Source organism: Sinocyclocheilus anshuiensis, unplaced genomic scaffold (assembly GCF_001515605.1).
Source record: "Sinocyclocheilus anshuiensis isolate Anshui unplaced genomic scaffold, SAMN03320099.WGS_v1.1 scaffold2786, whole genome shotgun sequence".
NCBI lineage: Eukaryota > Metazoa > Chordata > Actinopteri > Cypriniformes > Cyprinidae > Sinocyclocheilus > Sinocyclocheilus anshuiensis.
In genome coordinates this window covers 122,164-134,197 of record NW_015548182.1, presented here as the reverse complement: position 1 = coordinate 134,197, position 12,034 = coordinate 122,164, and the positions used below count along the sequence as shown (strand labels likewise).

At 36.0% G+C, this 12,034-nt stretch overlaps 2 long non-coding RNA genes across 2 annotated transcripts; one reads left to right on the top strand and one right to left on the bottom strand.

Moving 5' to 3' along the window:
- Positions 1-2,724: 2,724 nt before the first annotated feature.
- Positions 2,725-11,147, bottom strand: LOC107704824 (uncharacterized). The gene is made up of 3 exons (XR_001636008.1): positions 11,074-11,147; positions 10,898-10,954; positions 2,725-2,782 (listed from the first exon to the last, which is right to left on the bottom strand). It is a non-coding gene; the product is annotated as an uncharacterized LOC107704824 (long non-coding RNA).
- On the top strand, positions 7,803-8,408 carry LOC107704823 (uncharacterized). Its single transcript, XR_001636007.1, has 2 exons — positions 7,803-7,850; positions 8,371-8,408. It is a non-coding gene; the product is annotated as an uncharacterized LOC107704823 (long non-coding RNA).
- Positions 11,148-12,034: the final 887 nt, after the last annotated feature.

Sequence of the window (12,034 nt, the reverse complement as noted above, 5' to 3'; positions counted from 1 at the left end):
GCACTGTAAAAAAATCCACCTACTTCAAGTTAAAAAATTAACAGTTCAGTTGCTGCCTTAAATTTTAAGTACTTAACTGATTTAAAAAAATCGAGTTAATCTCATATCATTTAGAAACTAAATTGAAATTGATTCAATTAATCTGATTAAGTAAAGTAATGGAAAAACGTTACCATGACTTCATTGATTTTTATTATTGTGGTAGCCAAACACCAAGTCACAATCTTGGATTGACCACAGGAAACTGAATTGGAATGACAAGAAGAGGAATTTATTGAATTGTAATTCAAAGAACTTCAACAAGTAACGCATTCTGAGAAATTAAGAGCTTTTTCACAAAAGTCCATAAAATATATAAACTATGATGAAATATATACACTAGTTTCAAATTCCTATTAGCAGTATTTCAAACACATCCATCTATGACCTTCACTGTTCTAGTTTAAAATTAGAGTATGAATTTTTATTTCAGTTAATGGAACTCTTCTTCCTTACAACAAAAATCACTTCCACTTTTCTACCTCAATTAAATTCCGAATAGCACATGACCCTGCCAGCATGCATTCATACTGTAGTGTGACCATTATGCCCAAAACAATTTAGCACGCATTCATGAATGGCATTTTCAGAATGCTAGTGGTGTTAAAGTGCAGCTGTTATAATATTTATCTGTTAGGACAGTGACAAAACTGTTTGTCCTCTGGATGCCTGCTTTGTGATCCTTTGCAGATGTTGTCTGACTTGTGCAAAAGTTAAGGCCAAAGGGAAGTGTTATTTCATTTTTGGGTCTGAATTCGGGAAAATGCTGATAAGGAACTATGAAGGAATATTTAGCTGTGGTGCAGGGCATGGTGGATTAGCACACAAGCGGAGTTTCATGTGTTTAAGCGGAGACAGGCCTATTCAGCTATTCCTCCCACAGCTTTTAGTGTCAGTCAAACAGCTGTAGACAAATGGGATAAATCCGAAGATGATGGTGTTGGATGTCTCCACTGCCAACAACCAAAAATGTCCAACTCCCTTTAGTGAGTCAAAAGTCTAAGTGGTTTTGTTTGCAGAGGGTTTCCACAAGCCAAAATAAAAATCTATTTGTCATTGTTTTATTATGAATATGATTACTCAATGTAATACAATTGTATCAAATTGAGGCCATAAATTAGTCTTTGGTTTTTCCCTGAAGAGTGAAGAATCTCTTTCTTTAGTATACTCCCCGCAGTTTATGATGATAAAAGTATGCTATTTGGCTGAACATAGTGTTTCTGTTAAATCAAAATTTAAAGTCATCACAAACTCAAAATAGACCCATTTACTTCCTTAATGCACGTTTGGGTTTATTTTGGAGGATTCATTGTGCACATTACAGCTTCATAGCTTTTAATCAAAATGTAGTAACTTTCTCTTCCTCTGAAATAACTTTATGCTGACATCACTTAAAGGTCACATGGATTATTGGATGTTAAGCAACAGCTACGTAGGCATAGTTTTAGCAACTCAGTATGACTAGCAATTTCGGTTTGTAATGCCCACTTTTCACATTCCAATCAATTCTCAATGGATAATGGAAAAAATACATCACATTAAGGAAGTAAAATTCAGTTGTAAAAGGACATTTAAAATGTTTAAACCAGTACTACTTGACAGATGAGAATGAATTTCTATACTTGTGTTTTGGCCTTCGGTTAACATTCTCCATTCAGCTTTTGAACAGAGTTGCTACACACCCTAAACATGATAAAGACGTAGGCTGACAAATAAGATCTTGGAGACTTCATGGTGAAGTTGATAGTGGTTGAATCTGCACATTCTGTTGTTACATTTTGCAATAAGCACCAAAAGGGAGAGAACTCTAAAAGAGGCCAATTCTTTCCGTTTCACTGAAATTCACAACTTGTTGAGAACCGTTTTTGGGGAAATGTGTTTTAAAGATCTGGGCTTACCATTTGGCACCAGTGAGCTGGAAATGGTTAAAAATAGAAATAGGATCAATTATGCTTGGCTAGATACTTACCTCTTGCTCCCACACTTGGCTACTTTCCTCTTGTCCAGCTCAGTTTCCTCCTGAGAAAGTAGACCTGGATGTAATCATACCTGGTTAGAATAATATCACCCACGATGCACTCATCCTGAGCGGCTCTTTAGGCAATCACTTTTTATTATTTTACTCCCAGTCCTGGTCTCTAGGACATATCAGTTTTCATCAAGAAAGAATAGAGTGGGCTAGGGTTGACTCCAATCTTTTTATCTGTTTAGTCTCCTGTGTCTTCAGCCAGCAGAGGAAACCCTTTTGAATAGCATGCTCATCTAAAAAAAAAAAAAAAAAAAAGGAAATAAAATAAAATAAAAAGTTAATAATATAAAAGTTATATGTACAAGCCTTGGGGCAGAGGATCTTGTTCTCATTGCTCATTTCATTGCCTTTTACCTGGACCGTATCTAAAAGGGATAGTTTGATCATTTATTCACCCTCACGGCTTTTCAAATCCATATGCTGCTATATTTTCTGTGCAACACAAAAGGACAAACTTGGAAATAATGTTCTATGGACTATATGATGATGTTATGTGTTGTTGCATCCTTATTGAAGCCTGACAGCCCCAATTCTCAGTCACTTTCATAAAATAAAAAGTATCATTAAATTACCTTTTCACATTACACGGAGGAAAGACAGTCACATGGGTTTGAAGTGACATGAAGGTAAGTAAATTATGTTAGACTTTTTATTTCTGGGCAGATTATTTCTTGAAGATTCTTTTGCACCAGTCTTCGTGTCAGTTTCAGTGGCCTGGAACACAGTAACAAAGAAGAAAGAACAGGGTGGGTATTCTGTCAACAGCATTGTTATATTTTGGTAATGTTTCACTGGCACAAGGTCAATGGATGTGGATTTTACGTCTTTATTTACCAGTCCTTAGATGAAGCGCTTTAGAGAATTTTAGCTCACCTATGTCACTAATGTCCCTACATAACAAAACCCTTAGAGAGCTGTATTGTCACTCATGGTAACTTCAGATCCATGACAATATGAATATGAGCCCCTTGCATTCAACACTATTTATTCATCACCCCCCACCCCCCGCACCCCCAAGTCGGTTTTCAAGCCTTTGTTGTTTCCCATGAGCAACTGCAGTTTTGCATCATTTTGTCCACTTATATTTGTGTTGATTAAAATTTAAACACCATCCTATACAAATGGACCAGACTTGTGAAAGCAATCAATCTGAAGTGTCTAAGCAGTGCCAGACCAGTTTCACAACAGTCAAATATTGCAGGATCTATAGCAGAAATATGTGTATACTTTGTAATTAGAAATTCTGTCCATACAAAATTATTAAAGTACAGATTATATTTCAAAATACTGATTTAATACTACTAACACTACTATTTAAAAGGCCAGTATACATTTATTTTTGAAAGAAATTGATACTTTTATTCAGCAAGGACACAATAAATTGATTAAAAGTGACAGTGAAGGAATTATTGTAACAACTCTGGTTGTAAATAATATGCACCACAAGAAAGATGAAGGTAATCAAAACAATCTTTAATAAATCCTCAAGAAAATCCAAACAGAGAGGTGAAGAGCAACAACCAAAGTTTAGACACAAACAATACCCGACAACCTGAAGAAGCAAACACAAGAACTTAAATACTAATGACAACAAGTGCACAAGCCTAAACAGAATGAGAAATTAATCAATCGCCACGACAACAAACTCAACTAAAGGAAACTGTGCAAACTGAAAACGTCCAAACCATGTGTGTGACAATTGTAAAGATTTCTATTTTAATTTTTTTTTTTACTTTTTATTCGTCAGGAAAAATATTTAGCACCATCAGAATGATTTCTGAAGGACCATATGACACTGGAGACTGAGTAAAGGCTTTTGAAAATTTAGCTTTGCCATCACAGGAATAAATTCAAATAGAAAAAATCTTTCAAAAAATCTTACCGACCTGAAACTTTTTAGCTGTAGTGTAATTCAGAAACACATCAGAATACTCTTCTACTCGAGGATATCTGGTTTACTTTCTGCTGAGCACTTAAAACAAGTTTTTCAAACATTTGATGCCATTTACAAGGCAGACTGGCAAATCAAGTTACAGAAGCGCTCACTGTACCAGCCTGGCTTCTTGTAAACCAGCCAATTATATTCAAACAGCCATTTTTCTGCAATATTCATCAAGCAGTCAGCAAACCATCCACTGAAATGCAGTCCATGAATCACCCCTTCCAGGATTTGAACCCGGCAAACCTTTGGGATACAAACATAGAACTTTAACCACTACGTCACAGAGCCAAGAGCGGCCTTCATCCCACATGGGTAGAGTAAAATGCCTTAGTAGTAATTCACTTTAACCACTGCCATTTCAACTGCAGACAATGAAATATTATCTTTTAACTGAGATGGCATGTGTTTTATTAATATACTTTGTCTAAACGTCCCTGTTATGGTACTATTTTATTCTGCTTGTTGAATGACAAACACATTCTCATTAAACTCTAGTGATGTACAACTAATTTTTCAGGGTTGTTCATGAAGTGTTGCACATGGATGATTCAGGTCAACAGCAACCATAAATATACAGACTCCGCACTAATTTGGCCTCATTACTGATTATCTCCTACTGTCAGCAAAGACAGAGACACTCAGAAACTCACTGTGTACTGCTGAGCTCTAAATGGTCTGGCAAAATGCTTCATTCTGGGCAGTAGACCTGATTGCGTGAGCTCAAACTAATGTGGAACATGGAAGACTTTAAGCACTATAGAGAAAAAAAATGTGCAAGTTTGTAAATAGTATTAATTATAATAAAGTGAAAGTAAAAAAGTGAAAGTGAAGTGACATGTGGCCAAGTATGGTGACCCATACTCGGAATTAGTGCTCTGCATTTATCCCATCCAAAGTGCACACACACAGCAGTGAACACACACACACCGTGAACACACACCCGGAGCAGTGGGCAGCCATTTTTTGCTGCTACACCCAGGGAGCAGTTGGGGGTTCGGTGCCTTGCTCAAGGGCACCTCAGTCATGGTATTGAAGGTGGGAGAGAGCGCTGTACATTCACTCCCCCCACCTACAATCGCTGCAAGACAAGACTCGAACCCGCAACTTTTGGGTTACGAGTCCGACTCTATAACCATTAGGCCACGACTTCCCTCATAATACCAGACAAGTCTGTGAAGGGATCAGGTAATTGGCTAAAATTAAATCAAGCCGAAAAAATTTACAAGCTACTAACAAAAATATGCAAAGAAAACAAAAAGAACACCTCAAAATAATGCACTGTGTTACACACTGGCAATATTTTTTGGAAATGAAATCTATAGAAACAATATTGTTTAAAATAATTCAGTCATAGTCAATATCAGGGTTTGACCCAAATTAGTTGTGAGATACGAAAGCTAAATGAACACCGATACACTGAAGCACTTTTCTAGCAGGTTAATATACTCAACCTAAGCACATCCTATACATATGAAATTAATCATATATACACACACACAACAGAAACATAATTTAACAAAAAAAAAAAAAGGGAAATTGACAAGTGAAGCTACTTGTCATATTGTGAATGCACTCTTTCTGTAATAATGCACTATAAAAAATTAAAAAATGACAATGAATAACTTAAGCATTAATTGGCAGTGGCCATTTACACCAAGAAAAAGGTAAATTATATTTATACTTAATGTAAATAGTAGATACTATTTGAACCAAGAACAAATAGCCACAAATAGCATCTTGTTTACACTAAGTATAATGTTAAATGCTATTCAGACAAAGTGTAAATACAAGTAATGCGCTATTTGTACTAAAGGTAAAAATAACTGAGTAATGGTGGGCGGAGTTTGGGAAAATAACCTTTGCTAACAAGGTTAACTATTTGCACAGCAAAAAGATATTGGCTAAAGAGTTTGTTCTCTCTCGCTCTCTCACTCTCTCCCTCTCAGGCATTTATATTTGTTAAATGATGATAGAGGTTTAAAATAATGTACCAAATTTGTAAGAAATGCTGAAAATGTCATTTAATTTCACAGTTTCTCATCACCAAAACATTTTTACTGACCAAAATCAGATGTAATTTAAAAATATTGCCAAAAAACAACAGACAATAAACAATAATAATAATAAAATAAAATAAAAAAACAGAGTAAAAAGAAACACCAACTTTAGTTATGTGTAAAAAGTAGGTGAAATCACTGTTTAGACTAAAGGCTGGTTTACTCTGCCTCAACTAACTCTGTTAATCCAACAATACCTAACAACCATTGGAATTTGTTGAGAGCCTTAAGAATCTGAGAGTCCTTTAAGTAGTTAGAATGAAGATGAACTGTGGAGAGCATTAATCATCTACCAAGATGCTTGGAGACTGAGCATTACATTTTACTACATGAATGTTGAAAGGAAGTACAGCAGATTGGCTTTAGAGGGGCCCCAAATTTTAGACAATGAAAAGAATAATGCAATGAACTTTGTGTGTAGGGCTCCAGACTACGACTAAAACGGTCGCATTTGCGACCAAAAATATTAATTTGCAAGTGAGGTTTTTGCTGAGGTCGCCACTGGCGACTATCAGGGGCGGACTTAACCAATAAGCGAGGTAAGCGGCCGCTTAGGGCCCCGGGGAAATCAGGGGGCTCCATCTGATATTGCAGAAACATATTTGCAGCATTGAACAATGTAGCCAATCACAGACATATCTGTTAATTTCTTGAACGCGATGACCAGAAGTGTTTAAATTGGAATCCACTCACCGCTCAATGCTGAGTTTGCGGAGTTCTGCAAACTCGGAATCCTCTCATTATAACAGTGTAGATACGATGTAAATAAGAGATTCATTGTGCAGAGAGCTTATTAACGGAACGTCGTGAGATCGCAATGAACTGAAGTGAGTGACAGCTTTTAGTGATCATATGAGGGAGCGCACTTTATGCACATTCTAGGCTGTCTCAGAACAAAGATATTCACCTCAGTAAAGAAAGTATTGTGTTTCAAGTCAATTTTATTTGTCTTGATGTTTCAAAATGACTCTCTTGTGTGCTTTTCCTAGGCGTGCCGGCGTGAACTTCTTTCTCTAGTACGAAATGAACATGAATGATCAAAAGGTACACTATTTATAAGAGAGCCTACAGTACAACTTACTGAAATGTCTCATGTAATCGCTCATTCTGTCAAAAACTGTGGAAAACATGTAAAGCTTGTAAACATTGCCACGTAACAATACTTCAGAATAACCATTTGGTGTCCATAAGCTTATCAGTCAGCTAGAAAAATAACTATAAAGAGGAGCATTTTGCTATATTTATGCGCTATTTCATATTAATATTTTTACTTAACCTGTTGTCTACATGATAAAAAAAATGCAAGAATGCAAGCTAAAGAAAATTCAACACGTCCTATAAAATTGCATGTTACTAATGAAGAAAACCCGACTGGATGTGTGAAAGATATGACAACATTATAGGATGCATTGAGGAGGAGCCCAAATTACACTGTAAAAAGCGATCAGTTGACTTTACTTTAAAAAAAAAATGTTGAGGAAACCCGTTGCCTTAAAATTATTAAATAAACTTTATACATAATGAAAGAAATAAGTTAAGTGAACTTGACAATTCTGATTTACACTGGCAAATAACAGTTTGAAAACGTGTTCACCTTTTATTTTAAGTTGGACTATCTCAAATGTATTAAATTCAATTACTTAAGTGTACACTCAATGGCCAAGTGATGCTTATGGTCCATGATATTGGTACAGATTCTGTGTAATAGACAATTATTTGTGACTGTATATTTCAAGTTGGAAAAGATGTTTAGCTCCCACTTTAAGTAAACCTTAGTTCCCAGGTTATCTACAACATGGATTAAAATGCTGATAAATTCAAGAAAAGATGAGACAAACACATATCACACTACGGTGAGATAAACGCACAAAGATGAAGATGAATGCAAAGAGTCTTTAATAAATCCACACAAGGATAAATCCAGGACAGAACTGGCAGGAGACACACATAGGGACAGTGAACTGAACACAACTTAAATAGAGGTGATAATGAGGGACAGACAGGTGAGGAGGATCAACTAATGAGGACACAGGTGAACTGACTAACATAATCAAACACGGGGGAAAACTGGGTCACACTGAGCACATGAGGAATGAAAACACAACAAAACAGTCCAAGGGTGAAATGTCAAAATGTTAAAAATAATAAATAAATAAATAAATAAAACGCGTTTATTCTGTGGCACCTAAAAAAATAATTTAGTGCCTAAGTTTTTTTCATATAGGAGCCAATGGCTCCTTACTCGATTTTTTTTTTGTTTGGAGCCCTGGTTAGTATGCACTGAACTTCACCTTAGTTCCCAGGTTATCTACAACATGGATTAAAATGCTGATAAATTCAAGAAAAGATGAGACAAACACATATCACACTACGGTGAGATAAACGCACAAAGATGAAGATGAACACAAAGAGTCTTTAATAAATCCACACAAGGGTAAATTCAGGACAGAACTGGCAGGAGACACACATAGGGACATAGTAGACAGTGAACTGAACACAACTTAAATAGAGGTGAAACATTTTATCAGTTTAAAAATATTAAAAAAGGATTTTTTACACGGCACCCCTGCTCTCGACAGACGGCAGCCCGGTTGGAAAACACTGCCATAATACACTGAAGAGAAGATCAACACAGGGGTCGTGTTCCTAGCACTTTGGCATGAAAACAAATAATCTTTCATAGTTTTAGACATGATCACCACCAAAAGAAAAAGTTACAAAAAAAAATCATCTGTATATATCTTCTTGGCCAATATAAATATCTTGTCATATTTTTTTCTACTATTTGAATCAAAATGTTGTCTTTGTGGAAAAAAAAGAAACAAAGATCAACTTTAGGGTCTGTTTCTCACATCTTTAAGAAAACTACTCATATCAAAAATGGATGACATTCAATTTCAAGCAACATGACAAAACATCACATCAACCCCAAAAAACACACCCACCCTCTCAGCACATTGTGTACCAGATGGAAGTCATCAACTTTTCCATTTGTGCATGCACAGTCACTTTCTCTGTCCAAGTATTTTTGAGATGCATCATTTCAAACAAATAATGCTCTGCATTGTTGTCGTTGTCCATAAGATGTAACCCTTTCTCTAGAAATTCCAAATACCTTAGTAAATTGAGACTTCTGTTTTTCCTAAAACAGAGGTGCTTTGTGTGTGAATGTTTTCCTTAGAGTGTGCTGTCTCGGGGCAGAGCTGACCTATAAACCACAGTGTAACTAAAGGCTTCTGTGAGGCCCCTCGCTGCCCACTCACTGACAGAAGCCTGAACCTGACATTACGCAAGCATGACTTGGATAGTGTAGTTCTCTTGATACCAAAAATCTAGATGATGCTATTTATATTTATACCTGGTTTACATTAAACAACACTTAAAGGGATACAATTCAGATTTGTTTTGGTGGAGGAAGACATTTAAAAGAATGTTGGCATTCAAACAACATTGGACCCAATGAGTTTCACTGTATGGACAAAAAAAAAACACTGATACATTTCTCAAAAATCTTGTTTTGAGTTTCACAGAAGAATGAAAGTCATTCAGGTTTGGAATGACATGAGGGAGAGTAAATAATGAGAAAATCTGAATTATTTGGTGAACCATCCCATTTAATTCATTGTATTCTACACATCATGATGTGAACTTAAACCAAAGGCACAATCTAAGGAAACTCCCACAAATAAATTCAATGAATTTTACTACGTTTTTGGACCGCTCTAGCTTACTCCTGAAATGTGTATTATTGGGAATATTGATGTTCCTCATTTGTAAGTTGCTTTGAACAAAAATGCTACTACATGAACAGTAAATTCATTACACACTTCTACTCTTGATCTCTGTAAATCTTACAGCAATTGTGCTACTCTTCCAATGAAATGTGAACAGCTAAACTAAGAAGCATCGTCCTCATTATTGCAAGCCACTTAATCACACTGGGCCGGGACATTCTGAAGAACCCCTAACAATTTCAGCACTTTGTGACTGTGCTCACATAATTTACTTACAGATTAGACAAAACTGTTTAATATCCAAAATACTGACTATTAGCAGATTATACCACAATACACCCATGATGTGTGCAATTTGGGCAGGGTTAAGCATGAGAAAATTATAGCCAATACTGTTGTGTTCTGAATGATGAAATTTGTTCCATAACAACAAAAACAGCAAAGATGACTGTCCATACACTGTTAGGTGTTTTTAGGTTAATATGGGTTAACTAAATGGGGCAAATCATGCAAATACATTGTTAAATTATTGAATAGCAAATGTCCTGGTTTAGAAGTGTCCTGTGTGATGTATTCTTTCTGGTTTGTTCCTCCCTTTTTACAGGTAACCGTCAATGACGGAAGAGTTGTGCAGGAAGTAAACTTTTAATGGTGATCTTTGAGAAAATGCTGGTTTAACCCACCCCCGAACGGCTCTACCTCCAACCATCTGTTACAATGTCGGGGGAGTTTGTGGCCAGATCTGTCTGTTTCTATAGCAACACCCTGCCCTTTTACTTAAAGGGGGGAATTTTTTCACCTTTTAGTCATCAAGTACTTGTCTTACTACACTATCCTCGCTTTAACTTCTTTGAAACAGGAGATTCACCACCACCCCCATCTATCACAAGGGTGAAACAGCACAAAGTGCCCAACCCCCATCTACCGATTTGTGCACCAACCCCCAAATGGCTAAGCACTCTCACATTGAAAATCCCCGCCAGACAGAAGCATACTTGCCTAGCCAACCTTCTTATCTGTTTTAAAGCTTAATGAGTATGTTGACACTCTTTTGATCTTAAAGGAACAGTTTATTAAAAAAATAAAAATAACTCACCTCCATTCCAAAATTGCCATTTTTCCATGAAATACACAAGGCAGGACAGTCACAGTTCTAAAAAGGACAAAAACACACCATAAAGCACAATGAAAGTCCATACTACTAATGCACATTTAAAGTATTCTGAAGTAATACCACAGAAATGTAAGTTTTAATTTATCTGAAAACTTCACCTCTTTCACACATGGCGATCCAAAACAATGCAATCAATGTCGCCAACCCTGATGCATCAATCATTTTTTTTAAACCTGAATTTAAGCACAAATAAGATTATGGCAGAAAGGAATATTATTAGTGAATGAAAACATACATTTTGGTTGGTTCCTCACACAAAGGGTTCTTCAAAATGTATCCATGTGTTCCACTGAAAAATGGACGCATAGGCTTGTTTACCTCAATGGTGGTGTTGGCAATTACAATCACATTGTCAAAGTCAACAGCACTATGAAAACACAATATAAAAACCTTATTAATTCAGTGGATTATGTAAATTCATTATCAAGATTTTCCTAAATCAGAAAAATTACAGGTGTGAAGTCTGAAGGACCTGTAAAAGTATTTAATGTTACAGTAAAATAAGTGTAGTAAGTAAAGCACAAATTAGGCTTAACGACACAGGTGGTAAACATTACGGCTGTTGGCACTTCCCTGCAGAACTATAAATTAAGCTCCAACAACTACTTGTATGTTTATGGCATTAGTTAATTACTAGCATTGAATAGCACTGTGACTGCAACTGAAGGTGTTTAGGCCATTTGTGTTTATTAAACAATAACCAACCTCTGGAAAAACTGCAGTGGAGGTTCACTTTAGGATGCAAGTGATTTGATCCGCACATGTTTTGAATATGGAAGTCTGTTTTCTTGTCAAAAGCGTTGTGGGTAGCAATAAAAATACCATGAAACAAACCACATTAGACAGTTGCATTTATCTGACTGGCAGGCTATCAGATTCTTCTATGAACCAGCACTATAAGAGATTTATTTGAAATATATTTCTAAATTACTCTGGCAAAAGAAAAAAGGTCCCTGTGCCAAAAGTATCTTCTGTGAAATTACCGCTGGTCTATAGTTAACAGAAATGGATGCATAGCATAGAGAATATTATGACAAAGGCTCAATAAAAGGCTTGAAA